The sequence below is a fragment of the Aquarana catesbeiana genome, linkage group LG01, assembly GCF_042186555.1.
Source record: "Aquarana catesbeiana isolate 2022-GZ linkage group LG01, ASM4218655v1, whole genome shotgun sequence".
Lineage (NCBI taxonomy): Eukaryota > Metazoa > Chordata > Amphibia > Anura > Ranidae > Aquarana > Aquarana catesbeiana.
This window is the reverse complement of record NC_133324.1, coordinates 513,681,795-513,700,963: the sequence shown is the minus strand read 5'-3', so window position 1 is coordinate 513,700,963 and position 19,169 is coordinate 513,681,795.

The following is a 19,169-nucleotide window of genomic DNA, read 5'->3' as shown; positions in this document are numbered from 1 at the left end:
ACCTCTGATGTGGCCCATGACCTTCTGCTCTGGGAGGGCGGGTTGACAAACCCAGATTGTGGCTTGCCAACCCACCACCCCAGAGCATCAGTGTTGTAAATGAAGCCGGCAGTAGAAGAAGCACAGCTGCGGAGGGAGCAGATCTGCATAAGCCAAAGCTTCCTGTATAGTGCCAACTCCTGTCACAGGCAGAGTGATTCAAAATGTGCTCTGCCAGGGACAGCAACGGCTGGCGACACTTGAATGGAAGACTGTTATTAAAGATAAGTTTATTACTTTAACTCACAATGTATATATGTATGAGCATATCTGTTCTGCCGTGGTTACTGGGCTGCTTTCAAACTTATCTGCAGGTGCAGCACAATGCACCTGTGGGTTACCTGCACTAAGCCATAGACTTCTGTTATTACCTGTGGGTTTGGTGTGCTTTCAGAAAATGCAGCACACCTGCAGGATATAATAGAATATATGGCAAAGTGCAGCTAACCCACAGGAAAGACACAGGTGCACTGTGCTACACCCTCAGTGTGGGTAATCCACAGGCGGATCGAAGGGCCCGTAGAGTAGAGCAGGCTGTGTCCGTGTCCACTCTGCATAAGCTGATTTCTTCTCCCTGCCTCTGGAAGAATGTTCCAGAAATGGTAGGGTCAGTTGCTGGATTATGAATATTTATCTGACCTAAAAAAAGGGAGGCCCAGAACGAAGTTGTGGCTGGGGAGAAGATAGGTGTTTGGGAGGAGGGTCGGATCAGAGGTCTCTCTTTCTTGGGGTCTCCCCACCTGGGAGGCAGCCTGTGTGCTACAGAAGAGCTGTTGCTGTTAGGTCTCAGTATGTTCTAACGACGAGGGCCTGGAGGAAGCTGGACTTGAAATTTGATTGAAGACACTACTTGTGGAAGCTGGGGCTGGAGAGGGAATCTTTTTGCTGGAAGTTAAAACAGGGAAGCTGGTTGGGCAGCTGCCTTTGGGTATTGTGAGTCAGACCTTGCCTAGAACTTCATGTATGCAAGTACCTTGAATATTAGACACCAAAGGTTGCTGCAAGGATTGTGACTGCTCGCATAAAGACATAGACTAGCTGGATGTCCCCTCTACTTCCAGCATTACTGAAAGCTGCTACTGAAGACCTAAATACTGCTAGAAAAGAACTTTGACAATTTGTCCTGTAATACCTACATGTGTTTTTGGAGTACCTGCACCGTCATACCCTCAAATCCTTCCCCTCTACCCGCCTGCGTTCGAGCACTACAATTAGTCTTCAAAAAGACACCCCTAGACTGAGCCTGAATTTTGTCTGTGTGCTCTGGGACTGGTACATGGGCTGGCAACCTCTTAACAGGCAATGGAGACCTGTATTATTTCCAGCAGCCCCTCCAGGAGTGAGCACTACACTCATGTGAGTGAAGTCCAAATAAAAACAACAAAAGAACACCGCTCTAGGCAGACATTTCATAATACATCCCACCTGCTGATGGAAACAGATGCTGGCTCTGCATGTAGGAATGAATAGAAGAAAAGACTGGACGGCCGCACTCCGTTGACACCTTTATTGAAGACGGTTTAAAAATTCTTCTGGTACAAAGATATCATAGGCACAGGATCAATGAAAAGCTGACATGGTTCACACCACTATGGGCTGCTTAGTCATAGCTGTTGGAAGATGGAATGACCATCCATATATATGGGGATGAGAAAAAGGTCGATCAAACAGGAAATCCTTCTGATAGGCCACCCACATGGATACGTCAGTCCAAATTCCTGGACACATACAGGTGCATGCAATATCTTAATCAATGAACTTAAACCCACAATCCCAAAATAACCTGATAGACATACTTAATGTATCGTGCAACACAAAAATGCATGATGAACAAACATATGTAACTAGAAAATGCATTTCCTGGAGAAAATGCGTGGGAATGCTGAATAGCTGAATTGCTAAGGCCCCTTTCACACTGGGGCGGGAGGGGCATCGGCGGTAAAGCGGCGCTATTATTAGCGGCGTTTTACCTGAGTTTTAGCTGCGGTTTTACCCCCCCGCTACTGGCCGAGAAAGGGTGAAAATCCACTGAAAAGTGCCTCTGCAGAGGCGCTTTGCCGGTGGTATAGCCGCGCTGCCCCATTGATTTCAATGGACAGGAGCGGTGAAGGAGCGGTGTATACACCGCTCCTTCACCGCTCCGAAGATGCTGCTAGCAGGACTTTTTTTCCAGTCCTGCTAGCGCACCGCTCCAGTGTGAAAGCCCGGGACACAGAGGCTGTTTCGGGTCGGTTTGCAGGCGCTATTTTTAGCCATCAAAACGGCCCCCATCAAAACTGCCCAATCAAAACTGCCCCTATCAAACTGCCCCCATCAAAATTGCCCCATCATATTGCCACCATCAAAACGGCCTCCATCAAGATTGCCCCATCATATTGCCACTGTCAAAACTGCCCCATCAAAACTGCCCCATCATATTGACACCATCAAAACTGCCTCATCATATTGCCCCCATCAAAACTGCCCCCATCAAAACTGCCCCATCATATTGCCCCATCAAAACAGCTCCCATCAAATTTGCCCCATCATATTGCCACCATCAAAACTGCCCCATCATATTGCCACCATCAAAACGGCCCCATCAAACTACTCCCATCAAAACTGCCCCATCATATTGCCCCCATCAAACTGCTCCCATCAAAACTACACCATTAAATTGCCCCATCATATTGCCACCATCAAAACGACCCCCATCAAGATTGCCCCATCAAATTGCCACCATCAAAACTGCCCATCATATTGCCACCATCAAAACGGCCCCCATCAAACTGCCTCCATCAAAACTGCCCCATCATATTGCCACCATCAAAACTGCCCCCATCAAAAGCGCCCCATCATATTGCCACCATCAAAACTGCCCCATCATATTGTCCCCATCAAAACTGCCCCATCATATTGGCCCCATCATATTGCCACCATCAAAACTGACCCCATCAAAACTGCCCCATCAAAATTTCCCCCATCATACTGCCCCCATCAAAACTGACCCCATCAAAACTGCCCCATCAAAATTTCCTGCATCAAAACTGCCCCATCATATTGCCACCATCAAAACTGCCCCCATCAGAATTGCCCCATCAAAACTGCCCCATCATATTGCCACCATCAAAACTGCCCTATCATATTTCCCTCATAAAAACTGCCCCATCATATTCCTCTATTATAAAATCAGTACATGGTATGTCTGTGCTGTCCCCCGGACTCTGTAATCAGAGCTGAGATGCTCCAGCCGCCTCCCCCACCATCCATCACTGTGTATAAGAAGGTTTGGTAACCATGGCAACAAAACCTGGTTGCCCTAATTTAAAATGGCGCTGGCCGCCTTGCACAAAATGATCACTAAACTTAAACAGCTTTTTCACAAAAACTGTAAAAGATATCAAACTAAAAAGAGGCAGCCAGATAGCTGAATATTTTGTGAACATTTTAAAGTTTGTTTGGCATCTGTAGGTGAAAGTATGAAGAAGCTGAAACTTTTGGGAGCATAAGAAGATTTTAAGGATTTGAAGCATGCTCTCATTCACTTCAATGTTAAAAAAAGTGTTAAAAAGCTTAATATTTTAAAAAGTATAAATAGTAGAAAAAAAGTTGAAGAAGTCTCATCATTAGCTGAACATTTTAAAAGTTGAATGGTTTTATAGCTGAAAGTATGCAGAAGTTATGTAGAGCCAAAAAACGTACGGAATAAAATTAAAATTATTAAATAAAAAAAAACGAAGCAGTCGCATTAATAAATAAAAAATAAAAAAATGAATAACAATAGCAGTCCCACTAATTATTCATACTTAAATTTGGAACAAATTAATCATTAAACAAAAGATGAAGAAAGTGAAAAAAGTTAAAGAGAAAATGAATGAATAAATACACAAATGAAAAAGTAAAAAGCTGAAAAACCAAGTACCATTGTGCATATATATACAAATGCATATTAAAAATGTGAGTTTATGGAAATGAGATAAAACAAATTGAAACACATTGGGGGGGATTTACTAAAACTGGAGAGTGCAAACTCAGGTGCAGCTCTGCATAGAAACCAATCAACTTCCAGGATTTGTTGGCAAAGCTTGATTGAAAAGGCTCAAGTTAGAAGCTGATTGGTTACTATACACAGCTGCACCAGATTCTGAGTGCCGCCATTATAGTAAATCTCCCCCATTGTCTTTTGTTTTTTCTGTGTTTGTTCTATGTTTATTCTATATAGCTATATTCTATATAGCATAGAGTAACCAGGAAGATGCAGTTAATCCACTTGTTGATAAAATTTTTTTTCAGAATGGATGACCAGGATCACTGCATGGATCAGTTTACCATGGCGTTACAGACGCTCCTGAGTTGCATGGCTCACCTGGAATCTCCCACTGTGGCCGCTCCAGTAGAAACTGTGTTGCAGGCCAACCCTGCTGTTGCCTCAGTCTCTGTGCAGGCACCCGCCTCGAGTATTACCTCTAAAGGAGTTATGTCTGGTCTCGCTCTGCTTCCCCAGCAATTTGGGGCCGAACCATTTCAATGCAGAGGGTTAGTCAACCAGGTTGAGATATGCTTTGAGATGCTGCCCCAGGCGTTTCCCACGGACAGAAGCAAAGTAGGTTTCGTGATATCTTTGCTTTCTAAGAGAGCCTTGACCTGGGCAAACCCTCTATGGGAGTCGTGAACAGGTTAAATTCCTGGGTTATGTCATTTCCACTGCTGGTTTTTCGATGGACCCAGAGAAATTTTCAGCAGTCCTACAGGGGCCCCGACCCGTGGGTTTACTTCCTCTGCAGCGGTTTCTTGGCTTTGCCAACTATTATCTGAAGTTTTTTCGTAACTTCTTGTCTCTTGTCAAGCCCCTGACTGATATGACCAGAAAGGACGGTAACCCACAGAGTTGGTCTCTGGAGTCCATTAAGGCCTTTGAGAGTTTCAAGGCTGCCTTTGTTTCTGCTCCTGTGTTGGCACATCCTGATCCTACGTTACCTTTTATCCTTGAGGTTGATGCTTCTGAGACTGGAGTTTGCGCCCTTCTGTCTCAACGTCCTACCTCTGAGAGCGTTATGCATCCTTTCAGCTACTTTTCCAAGAAATTGTCACCCGCGGAGTGCAATTACGAGATTGGGGACAGAAATCTGTTGGCGATCATTTTAGCCCTGAAAGAATAGAGACATCTCCTCAAAGGTACCACTGTGCCTGTTCTCATTCTTACTGACCATAAGAATCTCATATTCTTGTCTGAGGCTAAAACGCCTCTCTTCCAGAAGGGCGCGATGGGCTCTTTTCTTGTCTAGTTTCAATTACATTGTTTCATTCTTAACCGGTACTAAGAATGTAAGGGCTGACGCTTTGTCACGACAATTTTCCTCCACTTCCAAGACGGAGTTGTTTCTGGTTCCTGTGATTCCTCCTGATTGTATTCTGGCTACAGTTCGCACCAGTCTCACTTCTCCTTTAGGTGACAAAATTCTTGCCGCTCAGGTCCATGCTCCTCCTGAAAAACCTTGTGATCGCTGCTTTGTCCTGGAGAGTCTCTGTACTGCAGTGCTTCCAGACTTACCATTTTCCCAAGGCTGCTGGCCACCCTGGGAAGAATCAACTCTTTTGGGCCATTTCCCAACAATTCTGGTGGCCTAGTCTACATGCTGATGTAACCGTGTGTCTCAGAGTAATACTCCACGACACCTTCCAGTGGGCCTCCTACAACCCATACCCAATGGAGAGAGGCCCTGGACCCACATGTTTATGGATTACTTTGTGGAGTTACCCAACTCCCAGGGCAACACGGTTATCCTTATGGTGGTTGACCGGTTCTCGAAAATGTCTCATGTATTCCACTTAAGAAGTTGCCCACTTCTAAGGAACTGGCTTCCATTTTTGCTCGGGAGATCTTTCGTTTTCATGGGCAACCCAAGGTGATCGTCTCAGGCAGGGGTAGTCAGTTTGTGTCCCGGTTCTGGCGAGCCTTTTGTGCACAGTTGGGAATTCAGCTTGCTTTCTCCTCTGCGTATCACCCCCAGTATAATGGGGCCACAGAATGAGCCAATCAGTCCTTGGAGCAGTTCCTTCGTTGCTATATTTTTGACCATCATAACAACTGGTCAGACCTCTTACCGTGGGCGGAGTTTGCTCACAATAGTTCCTTGAATTCTGCTTCCCGCTTGTCCCCGTTTATAGTGAACTATGGTTTCCAACCTTCCATGTTGCCGGACTCATTTGTTCCACAGAGTATTCCTGCATTAGAAGAGCATCTCCGTGGTATTTGTTCCACTTGGGCACAAGTCCAGGAGGCTTTTCCACATGCTAATGATAGGTACAGACTCCATGCTAATCGCAGACGCCTGCCTGCGCCTTCCTACCAGGCTGGGGACAGGGTCTGGCTGTCCTCTCGCAACCTCTGACTTAGTGGTCCCTCTCTGAAGTTCGCACCTCGGTTTATTGGGCCTTTCGGTATTCTCTGCAGGATTAACCCAGTGGCTTACGCGTTAGACCTTCCTTCTAATATGCATATCTTAAATGTATTTCATGTCTACTTATTAAAAACTTTAGTCTGCAACCGCTTTACCACCTCGGTGCCACGTCCTCACCCTGTACAGATTGAGAACCATGAGGAGTATGAAGTACAGTCCATTGTTGACTCCCGTAGGTTCCGTGGGCACATACAGTACCTGGTGCATTGGAAAGGGTACAGTCCGGAGGAACATTCTTGGGTCTCACCCTCGGACATACATGCCCCTGTCCTCTTCCATGATTTTCATAGACATTTTCCCCTGGTCCTCCGAGGGGTCGTTGAGGAGGGGGTACTGTCAGGGCTGGGCTCAGCCCTTCCTTCGCTGAGCTGGCCGCTCAGCTGTCGGCTAATTGCCAGCTCCTATCTCTGCACAGTGACTCACCTGTTGATGATATCCTGCTCATCAGTCCTGGTTACTTAAGCCATCCAGTCCAGATCCTCTCTGCCTTCACCTTGGTCACATCTCTAGAGACGCTCTCCTGTGTTCCTGTTAAAGACTTTCTTGGCTGACATTCCTTCTGGCTCCAGATCCTGCTTACTGTTCTACTACAGCTATCTCTGGCTCCCTGACGTTTTGGCTTGTCTGACTATCCATTCCGGTTCCTGAACTCTGGCTATGTTTTGACTACGTTCACTCTGTTTACCTTTTTTTATTATTAAACAAGTGTGATTTAACTATACTTCTGTCCTTGTTTGATTCATGGTTTCTGACAGTAAGGCTTGAGTGTGCTCCTGTGTTATCACCCTGTCACAAGCACTCCTGTTTGAGAATAGGGATGAGTTCAGGCAGAGCTACCATTAGAAATCACCTGACATGGCCAGGACTTGAGTCCAACCACCCCTCCCCGTAGTCAATACGCCGCCAGTGGAGAAGGAGTCGGCATGCACTATGTGTGGTGGTGAAATTGTGTGCAGCAATTAATTTACCTGAAGGGAATAAAGTCCTGGCCTCTTCTATAAGAGGCCAGGACTTTAATCGCTTCACACTGGCGCCTCCTGGTTCTTTAAGAGGTTTATGATGCCGGGAGGCGGGGCAGGGCTTAAGAGCATGTAACCGCCATGATTGGCTGTCACATGATCCGAAAACTTTTGATCGCTGCTTGCAGTTAGGTGCCCGGAAACTGTGTCAGGAGCACGCACCATGCGTGCTCTCAGCACAGCTGTATGGACAGCAATTCACACAAGTATGCGGCCCCTCAGTGCCAAGGACCAGGCACTGAGAAGATGCATATTTGTGTGCGGCCAGCGCCAAGGGGTTAATTTTCATTGTCTGGAAACACGGCATGGCAGAAAATCATTAATTAGTCTCCTTTTTGCCCCTACTCCCCTGCTGAACAAATGGGGCCTGGGGAAGTTTTTTAAATGCTACAGAGTGCGGGATTACTACTCTGATGCCCAGAAGTTAGGTGTCCCCTCTCTGTCTCAAGGCCACCCTGCTGAATTAATGGGGCAGATCCGCTATAGGAAGGCTGGTGCTACCACCTTGCCGGCAGCCCTGAGCTCAGTTGTATTTGGATTTTAGTCTGAACCCACCTGAGCAAGCCCACCAGGATGCTGTCATCTATATTGTGCCAATCATAAGCAACAGAGGCATTCCTCACTTGTGGGGAATGTCCCAGCTGCACATGATTGGCACAGTACAGACAGGCCCGGATTTACTCTCTTTGCCGCCCCAAGGCCGGGTCCTTCAATGTGATTGTATATCACTGATTGCTAGTGTTAGTAAGCTTTTGTAGACGCTATAACCTTTGCGCAAACCAATCAATAAACATTTATTGCGATTTTTTTTTTTTTTTTTACCAAAAATATGTAGAAGAATACGTATCGGCCTAAACTGAGGGAAAAAAAAATGTTTAAGCAAAAGTAAAAAATAATGTTTTTTTTTTTCAAAATTGTCGCTCTATTTTTGTTTATAGCGCAAAAAATAAAAACCACAGAGGTGATCAAATACCACCAAAAGAAATTTCTATTTGTGGGAAAAAAAGGACGTCAATTTTATCTGGGAGCCACATCGCACGACCGTGCAATTGTCAGTTAAAGCGACGCAGTGCTGAATCGCAAAATGTGCTCTGGTCTTTGGCCAGCAAAAAGACCCGGGGCTTAAGTGGTTAATAATTGAATAGTGACTAAACAAGAATTTGCCAGAAAGTTGCTGTATCACTGTCATGAATGATATTTGCTGCCACGTGAACAAACACTAACCTGGTCCTGGAAGTTTGTCTGGCGCAGTGGCGGCTCAAAACTCATGGCCCTCGTGGGCAGGAGGAGGCTCAGGAGGAGAACTGGACTGGAGAAGTCGGGCTGCTGGCAATATGCTCCCCTGTAGCGGCTGCGGGACTCGGGAGTAGTCGGCGGCGGCGGCTGCACGGGACTCACTGGCACTGACTGGGCAGTGGGCACAGGCTGGATCCTGGTGACTCGTCGCTCTGGTGTGCCTGGCTGGTCTCTCTCTCTCTCTCTCTGCTGCTGGCCAGAGACGGAGAAGGAGAGAGGAGGTGGGTGGACTCGTCTCAGAGTCGGAGGTGCGCTGCTCAGCCATAGGGTGCACTGCCCACATGTCAGCCGACATCACTGGTTGCTAGACGCGGGGCGGCCCTAGCCTAGCAACCAGTTCTGCTGCAGATGAGTGTAACTATATCAGAGTGGCGGAGGCGGACCGCTTTTCTTTTTATTCCGGGACACTGTATTATCCCGAAATGAAGGTGTCTGGGACACGGGACAAAGATCATAATTAAGGGACAATCCCGGGCAATCCGTGAAGTCGCCGCCGGAGCGGCGCCGCCCCTGCACCACTGCCGCCCCGAGGCCTGGCCTCGGTGGCCTTGTGGGAATTCCAGCCCTGAGTACAGAAGACTGCTTTCTGGTGGGCTTGCTCAGGTGGGTTCAGACTAGGTTCTGAATATGTCTGTACTCATCCCTAATTAAGACTGACAGCAGCCATGTCAATGCACTTTAGCTAACGAAACATCAGCCAGTTAGGGTTTAAATCTATTTTAAAGGCATGGTCACATTGGCCCACACTGTAAAATGCAGTGTTTTACCACGTGGAGAACTGTCAGTGTGGGATCTGGCAGGGAGAAGTATGATACGAATTTCAGCACATTGCACTGTTTACTTTTTTTAAACTTTATTTAGTGTGTCACTTAATTTAAGTTTTTGAACAGTGGCGCAGTGCATTCCGCTTCAGTGTGATTACATGCGGTGCCACGGTGTAATCCGCTGTGCTGCAGAAAAGTGCAGCATGTCCTACTTGAAATTGGCTTTGGAAAATCAGAAATTCAACAAGCACTTGCATAGGGATCACATGGCTATGTTGAAAAGCAAAGCCAACAATAAAGCCTGGTACACACTAGTAGCCTTTTTTTTGGACAGTTGGCTGAACAAAAAAAAAAAAAAAAAACTGAAGAGCTCAGGAGGAACTGCTGTACTAACAATTCGATGTTAGTATAGCGATCTCCCCAGCTGAGCCATCTCCCACCATCAGAACACACAGGTCAGCACTCTCAGCCATTGGCTAAGATTAGATTTTAGACAACTAAAATGAGTTTCAGTCGACTAAAATGTACTGGAGATTTAGTCGACTAAATACGACTAAAACTAAAACAATTGCAGAAGACTAAAATGGAACTAAAACTAAAATGCCAATTTAGTCCTAAGACTAAAACGAAATCGAAATTTGTTGCCAAAATTAACACTGGCAGCCAGAGCAATTCACCGCTGCGGCTGATTTGCCTTGCCGACTGCGCTGGGGGCAGTGTGGTGCTTGATTCAGCGCATCACATGGCTCACTTTATTTCTTTGTTTTGTTTTGTACAAGCTTTATTTGAACTGTATAAAACTTACACTTTTTTTACTGCAATGTCTGTCAGCACAATGCACTGCACTGCACTGCCCGACATTGCAGTGCAATTTAGCCCGTCTGCTGCCAAGTGGGAGCTGAAACCTGCATCTTTACTATATAACCAGCTGGCGCTACTGAAGCATCCCCTGGTTACGTGCATACATGCTCATATTGCATCTCTCAATATGATGAAGGGATGTTTCATTCAATCCTTTACCCCTGCCTCTCTTACAACACCAGATCTTCTCCACATAACAAGTGATAGAGCTGGAACAATGATCCAAATAGCAAGGGTTATATGCGACCCGCTTGGCTCCTTCTCCAGACAGAGAACCTGTGTCTCCCCATGTTGTACAATGTTTGAGACCCCCCCATTGCACCCATGGATGATACACTACCGTATAGCATTATATAAAATGGGATCAAGCCTAGCACCCAGCTATATGGAGATGTCCCTATCTGTTAGTGTCCCCATAATGTTTGTGTATGATAATAAGTGCTGCTTACCAACCCTCTTCAAAAACCCATATTCCTGAACACTAAAGCCGCATACACACGGGCGGACTTTTCGACCGGACTGGCCCGACGGAAGGAATCCATCGGACAATCTGACCGTGTGTGGGCTTCATCGGACCTTCAGCGGACTATTTCTGAAAATCAGACGGACTTTAGATTTGGAACATGTTTCAAATCTTTCCGACGGACTCGAGTCCGGTAGAAAAATCCGTTCGTCTGTATGCTAGTCCGACGGACAAAAAAGGGCGCAAGGGCGGCTATTGGCTACTGGCTATGAATCCTTATTCTAGTCCCTTCGTACGCCATTACGTTCAAGCCAACAGACTTTCAACCGGACTTTAGTCCGTTCATGTGCGGGCAAGTCCAGTCGTTCGAAAATCCATTGTAACTCAGTCGAAAGTCCGTCTGAATGCGGCATAAAACAACTGCAGATTTATGAATAAAATCATTGTGTTTGTTTCTAGGCATACATATTTTAGTTAATGCTTTATAGTTCTATTCATATAAAAAAATGTAGTTTCTTAAAAATGATAGATAAATATATAAAACTATATATGTAATACTTATTTTTCATTGAAAACTTCAAATACCTGGTGGCAACATTTTCAGAGTCGCATCTGTTTGATAGCACCTGAATTATTATAATGACAGTCCTGGTGATTTATTTGCCTTTTGCTCACATAATAAAAATGCTCATAAATCTTATTTATTACAGGCACAAAACCAAGGCACAAATGTGTTGTATATTTATTTTTTTTTAAGTGAGGTATCTGGTCAATTTGATTTTAAGGCTACATAATTCATAATTCAAATTCAAATCCACATTTATACCAGTAATCATTATGCTGGGGAATCATTGCAGGATTTACCACTCTTGCTAGTTAACTGGGTTACCATAGTGATGATTTGATTTTTTGTACTAAAGTATCCTGTAAGCACATGTTTTGATTTTTTTTTCTCTGCATAGCCAAGTCTGTCTGTAATACTCTGAATATCATTAAAAAGTCAATTCCACTATAAATGTTATGTCTATAATTCACCAGTTCATGTTCTTTTCATTCAAATACTTTAATTCAAAAAAAAAAATACAGAAATGATCTACCTAAATAAAAATATTCAAAAAGAACCTATGATAAGACAATGTCTTAATTTGTATATAAACTACATAGGCGCTCATTTTCATTGACTTATATTTCGCTTGCAGTATTTTTGAAAGCAGTGAAACAAGAACAGAGATCATAAATTTAGAGTCTATGTACAGTACAATTGGATCGAGTCATTGACATTCAATAATGTTGTTCCAGTCATACATTGCTTTTTTTTTTTTGCTTCACTTGTCTAGACATAGTATGCAAATAACTGTGAGTTGTAGACAGGGAAATTACATATCAGTAAGCAATATTGTAAAAAAGAAAAAATTGTGTCTATTGGATCCCTAAAGCTTAAGGGGTATAATCCTAAAAGTGGGGATATCCTGGGCATAAAAAGATGCATTGATTGAAGCCTTTGGATGTGTGTTCTCCATGTAAATATCTAGAAAGAAAAAAAAGAAGGGGAAGGAATAAGGTCACAGGAAAGTAGAACATTGACCTATATTCCATTTATAAATAGAATTGTGGCCAATCTATGGACATACTCCTGAGCATTGCACTCTGTATGTATGGCTGTATATAACATATTCCTGATTCCTGTAGCACTCTCTGTCCTACATTGTACAACCGTTACTGGTTATTAACTTATGTTAAATAACCACCTCAGCTCCGGAAGGTTACCCCCTTCATGACCAGATGACCAGGCTATATATTGCTTTTTAGCACTGCGCTACTTTAACAAGCAGGATTGCTCTTTATTGAACACATAAGTGGTACATAGACAACAGGTATCCAGGCAATGATACATAGCAAAAAAGGAAGATATCCCATCAAATAAGGCATAAAGGTACATAAAAAAAAAAGTAAAAACATGCGGATCATAGTCTTGCATATATCTGGCAGTAAATACAAGTAGCAACTTGCCCACAAGAGAACCAGCATTTAACACTCCAACCATGGTTGTCAGATTTTGTCATATTTACGGGGGTTACATACTGTACATTGATATATGTCAATCCATACAAAAGTAACACACCGTTTATGGTATATTCCCAAGAGGATAACGTGGGAGGGGAGGAGGAAGCACACTTGAAAAGTATTTATTTGTCCGCATAATACAATAAGTAGATCAGTAGTTTAGTGTATCTAGGTCTTTGCTCATCATAATGTATGTCCAGTAGTGCTAAGACCCCTTTCACACTGGCGGGGTGCTTTTCTCCCCAAAAAATGGTAAACAATTTTGTGGCGCTTTCAAATTGATTATAAGGCGCTTTAGAAGCACTGCCCATTCATTGCAATGAGCAGGGCATTTTGGGAGCACTAAATACAGCGCTCCCAACTCGCCCCAAAGATGCTGCCTATAGGACTTATCATAAACGCACTGCTTGTGGGAATGGGAGGCGGTTTTCAGGCACTTTGCAGAGGCTATTTCTAGCGCTAAAGTGCCTGAAAACCGCCCCAGTGTGAAAGGGGTCTAATTCTGGAGTACAGAATTTTCCTATCAAGAGCTGGTATATCCATATGCCATTGTTCCCATAACCTATCCATCTTAGGAGACTCCACACTGAGCAGAGACATATAAAACTTAGCTGGGGGTTTGGTCATGGATTCCTGAGCCAGAAGCTCCTCAATCGGATCAGTGCCTAACACGGGTGGGTCTGGGAATTGGGAATGAACAGCATGCTGCAATAACGGAATTACATCCATCAAGCTAAGCCAAATCTAGCAGACGGTTACCTAAAGGGCAGCAGTACTAAGGGAAGGATTTTCCGATAGAGGGTGAGAAGGGGACCAACAACCAGGTTTACTGAAGCGTGATCTAGCACTGCACTACTTTAACTGGTAAAATTGCGCAGTTATGCAATGCTGTACCCAAACAAAATTTGTATACATTTTTTACACAAATAGAGCTTTCTTTTGGTGGTATTTGATCACCACTGGGTTTTTATTTTTTATTATATAAATGAAAAAAGACCGAAAATTGAAAAAAAAAAAAAATTTTTTTTTTTTTTTACTTTCTGCTAAAAATAAAAAAAATCAAATTTCTTCATAAATGTTGGCTAAAATTTATTTTGCTACGTGACTTGCTACAAAATCCTAATAAGCGTATATTGATTGGTTTGCGTGAAAATACAAACTCTGGTATATACAGTATACTGGATTTTTTTTTTTTATATTACTAATGGTGGTGATCAGTGACATTTAAGACTGCAGTGGGCAATCTGACACTGAGTGGGAACTGACTAACTGCCACTGACATCACCAGTAACACTAATACAGTGATCAGTACAGTAATACTGTAATACAGTTAACATACGCTTTAACATCTCGAGTCATCAAGGGGTTAAATGTGTGCCCTAACAAGAGTTAATTTTCTGTAATGTGTGCTGCTTTTTTACTAAATATCTCTTTGTTTGCTCTTCCTGCTTAGCGCAATCATTCCCACAGATCCCTGTGTTGATTTCCACAATGTGCTCCGGAGTGTGATTGGACATAGCCGATGAATAATTGCCCGAGACCTGCTGACAAACTCGTGGTGTTGACGGGGGGAGTGCGTCCTAAACCTGGAAACAGACAGCGATGTACCAGTATGTACAGTCGGGTCCATAAATATTGAGACATCAATACAATTCTAATCTTTTTGGCTCTATACACCACCACAATAGATTTGAAATTAAATGAACAAGATGTGCTTTAACTGCAGACTTTAAGCTTTAATTTGAGGGTATTTACATCCAAATCGGGTGAATGGTGTAGGAATTACAACAGTTTGTATATGTGCCTCCCACTTTTTAAGGGACTAAAAGTAATAGGACAGATTAACAATCATCCATCAAACTTTCACTTTTTAATACTTGGTTGCAAATCCTTTGCAGTCAATTACAGCCTGAAGTCTGGAATGCATAGACATCACCAGACGCTGGGTTTCATCCCTGGTGATGCTCTGCCAGGCCTCTACTGCAACTGTCTTCAGTTCCTGCTTGTTCTTGGGGCATTTTCCCTTCAGTTTTGTCTTCAGCAAGTGAAATGCGTGCTCAATCGGATTCAGGTCAGGTGATTGACCTGGCCATTGCATAACATTCCACTTCTTTCCCTTAAAACTCTTTGGTTGCTTTCGCAGTATGCTTCGGGTCACTGTCCATCTGCACTGTGAAGCGCCGTCCAATGAGTACTGAAGCATTTTGCTGAATATGAACAGATAATATTGCCCGAAACACTTCAGAATTCATCCTGCTGCTTTTGTCAGCAGTCACATCATTAATAAATACAAGAGAACCAGTTCCATTGGCAGCCATACATGTCCACACCATGACACTACCACCACGCTTCACTGATGAGGTGGTATGCTTTGGATCATGAGCAGTTCCTTTCCTTCTCAATACTCTTCTTTTCCCATCACTCTGGTACAAGTTGATCTTGGTCTCATCTGTCCATAGGATGTTGTTCCAGAACTGTGAAGGCTTTTTTAGATGTTGTTTGCTCACCAATGGTTTACATCTTGTGGTGAACCCTCTGTATTCACTCTGGTGAAGTTTTCTCTTGATTGTTGACTTTGACACACATACACTTACCTCCTGGAGAGTGTTCTTCATCTGGCCAACTGTAGTGAAGGGTGTTTTCTTCACCAGGGAAAGAATTCTTCGGTCATCCACCACAGTTGTTTTTCGTGGTCTTCTGGGTCTTTTGGTGTTCCTGAGTTCACCGGTGCGTTGTTTCTTTTTAAGGATGTTCCAAACAGTTGATATGGCCACACCTAATGTTTTTGCTATCTCTCTGATGGGTTTGTTTTGTTTTTTCAGCTTAATGATGGCTTGCTTCACTGAGAGTGACAGCTCTTTGGATCTCATATTGAGAGTTGACAGCAACAGATTCCAAATGCAAATAGCACACTTGGAATGAACTCTGGACCTTTTATCGGCTCCTTGTAAACGGGATAATGAGGGAATAACACACACCTGGCCATGGAACAGCTGAGCAGCCAATTGTCCCATTACTATTGGTCCCTTAAAAAGTGGGAGGCACATATACAAACTGTTGTAATTCCTACACCGTTCACCTGATTTGGATGTAAATACCCTCAAATTAAAGCTGAAAGTCTGCAGTTAAAGCACATCTTGTTTGTTTCATTTCAAATCCATTGTAGTGGTGTATAGAGCCAAAAAGAGTATAATTGTGTCGATGTCCCAATATTTATGGACCTGACTGTAGCTTTGCCTGTAGGGGCCGCCCGTCGGCAGTACATTGCAGGCAAGTGAATGGCCTGGTAGCAGTTAAGCTTTTCTTCAAGGTAGGCTGTGCACAGAAAAGCATATGCAATGGAACAATTTCATTTTTTACAAAGGAGTGTACTGAAGTTTGTACATGTCTTTTAGACTCTTGCTTGTAGCACAGACAGAGCAGCTGACTCACAGTTTTTGTGTGGGTTAGCTGCCCTTTCCTATAGACTTCTATGAGCAAAACCACAGGACCTCATAGAAGTCTATAGGAAAGGACAGCTAACCCACAGAAAAACCCTGGGTTAGCTGCTCTGTCAGCTGAATCTGGGTAACAGAAGTTAAGAGCTAAGCGCACTCCTGTGACCCACTGGAGAAGTATGACCAAAAGAGCTTTGGCCATACTTTAATTACTGCACTACAAGCGAGAGTCTAAAAGACACATACAAACCTCAGTACACTCCTTTGTAAGAAAATGTAATTCTTTATGGGAAAGTGCAGCTAACCCATGCAAAAACCATGGGTTAGCTTTGTTTTAGCAAAAGCTTAGCGGGGGGAGTGTGAAGCCACCTTGGTGCTTATGTATCACATGCTACCTAGAAAGAAACCTTAAAATGCGTGACCAAAAAAAGATGTAAGTTATACAGCATGGCTGCATCAAAAAAGCACAACTGCGGTGCGTGTGTTTATGTGATATGCATTGTCAGAGCCCATAAAAAAAAAAAAAAAATCTGAGTAGATTTGATATAGTTATTCCACTTCTAGAAAAAATGCTTAGTATCCTATTAATAGCTGCATACTTATACTTTTTGTATTGCTAAGTACTATGAATATAGAGTCATAGTAGAAGTTCTGCATGAGCTGTACTAGTTAGTTTTACGAGAAAGATATACTACGCTCTGAAAGGTGAGCGTAACATTTACTCAGTTTTATGTTTCATGCTTCTGGAAATATGCCTTGTATGGCATTGGCATGGTGTGTTGTTCTAACTTCCCAGAAATCGCTAAGGGCCTTTCACACCATCACATTGGAAAACACCTGCTTTTTATTCACTCATTTTTTTTTATAAAGCTTTTTTAACCTTTAAAATTGAACACAACACAAGGCACATTTCACATGCATATTAAATGTGCTTTTCCTTTTTTTTTTCCTTTAAAATTTCTTCTGAAAACATGTGAAACCATGTATGTCTAAATGAAAGTGCACAAAGTTAAAAATGTTTTGCTATTTTAGTGCTTTACTATTGACTTTAATAGAAGGTGTTTTCCCAAGAACCACACAAAAGACACAGAAAGCACAATTTTTTTTAAAACAACACACTGTAATGTAATACAAAGCACTAATGTACAGATTTTCATAGAATATAATTGAAACTTTGTCATGCGGATTTGGGGCTCTATGGTGTGAATGGGTACTGAGATATAAAATTAGACATTTAACACAGTGCACTGGAAACCGAAGTGATAGAACAGTTACAGTAATTTTTAGTTCTATATTTATTGAAGTTTCAAATATACAGAATGTAATAGAATGATATAGAAGTATACAGTGAGATTAGATATAATATTTTATTAACAATAAAGTATAATATCGGATCATAATGGTTGACAGAAGTTTAAGAAATGGTCACACTAATGCCCCGTACACACGGTCGGATTTTCCGACGGAAAATGTGTGATAGGACCTTGTTGTCGGAAATTCCGACCGTGTGTAGGCTCCATCACACATTTTCCATCGGATTTTCCGACACACAAAGTTTGAGAGCAGGATATAAAATTTTCCGACAACAAAATTCGTTGTCGGAAATTCCGATCGTGTGTACACAAATCCGACGGACAAAGTGCCACGCATGCTCAGAATAAATAAAAAGATGAAAGCTATTGGCCACTGCCCCGTTTATAGTCCCGACGTATGTGTTTTACGTCACCGCGTTTAGAACGATCGGATTTTCCGACAACTTTGTGTGACCGTGTGTATGCGTGAAGCCGGACCCGATGCGTGTGGCCGGTGCCCACAATGTCTGCCGGCCACCCGCGATTGCTCCACAGACAGTCAGAACAGGGATCTGTTAATGCAAACAGACAGATCCCCGTTCTGATAGGGGAGTGATCAGGAACAGCGATCTCTCTCTCCTCCTCCAGTTAGTTCCATCCCCCCACAGTTATAAACACCTCCCAGGGAACACATTTAACCCCTTGATTGCCCCCTAGTGTTAACCCCTTCCCTGCCAGTGACAATTACACAGTAATCAGTGCATTTTTATAGCACTGGTCGCTGTATAAATGTTAATGGTCCCAAAAAAGCGTGAAAAGCGTCCAATCTGTCTGCCGCACTCCCGCTAAAAATTGCTGATCACTGCCATTACTAGTAAAAAATAATTAATAATAAAAATGCCATAAATATATCCTCTATTTTGTAGATGCTATAACTTTTGCGCAAACCCATCAATATACGCTTATTGCAATTTTTTTTACCCCAAATATGTAGAAGAATACATTTTGGCCTAAACCGATGAACCAGGGATCCAGCAGCCTCGTATGACAAGCAAAGGAGAATGTAAACTCCTACAAGCTTTGACCAGTGCTCGGCTGGACACTGATAGAAGACACAAAACGGCTATATACTGCTCATGAGAAAAGGTATTTAGCAGTTTATATTTACTAAAAGCATTGCAATTGAATACTGCAAGTATTCAATGTTCTGTGGGAGACCAGATTGAGTGACCACAGGCTACTGGGTTAAGTAACACTTTAACCTTTTTAAACCAGTTGCCGCCCGCCCACTGTCAAATGACAGCGGGGCGGTGCAGCTCTTGTTCTGGGCCGCTGTCATATGACGGCGGCACAGAATGGCCGCACTCGTGCACCCGCGGGGGCGCGGCGATCGTGGCCGCAACGTGTTGCTAGGACACGGTGCAACACCGATCCGCATACGCGGCTCTTTAACCATGTGATCGGTTGTGTCCAATCACAGCCGGTCACATGTAA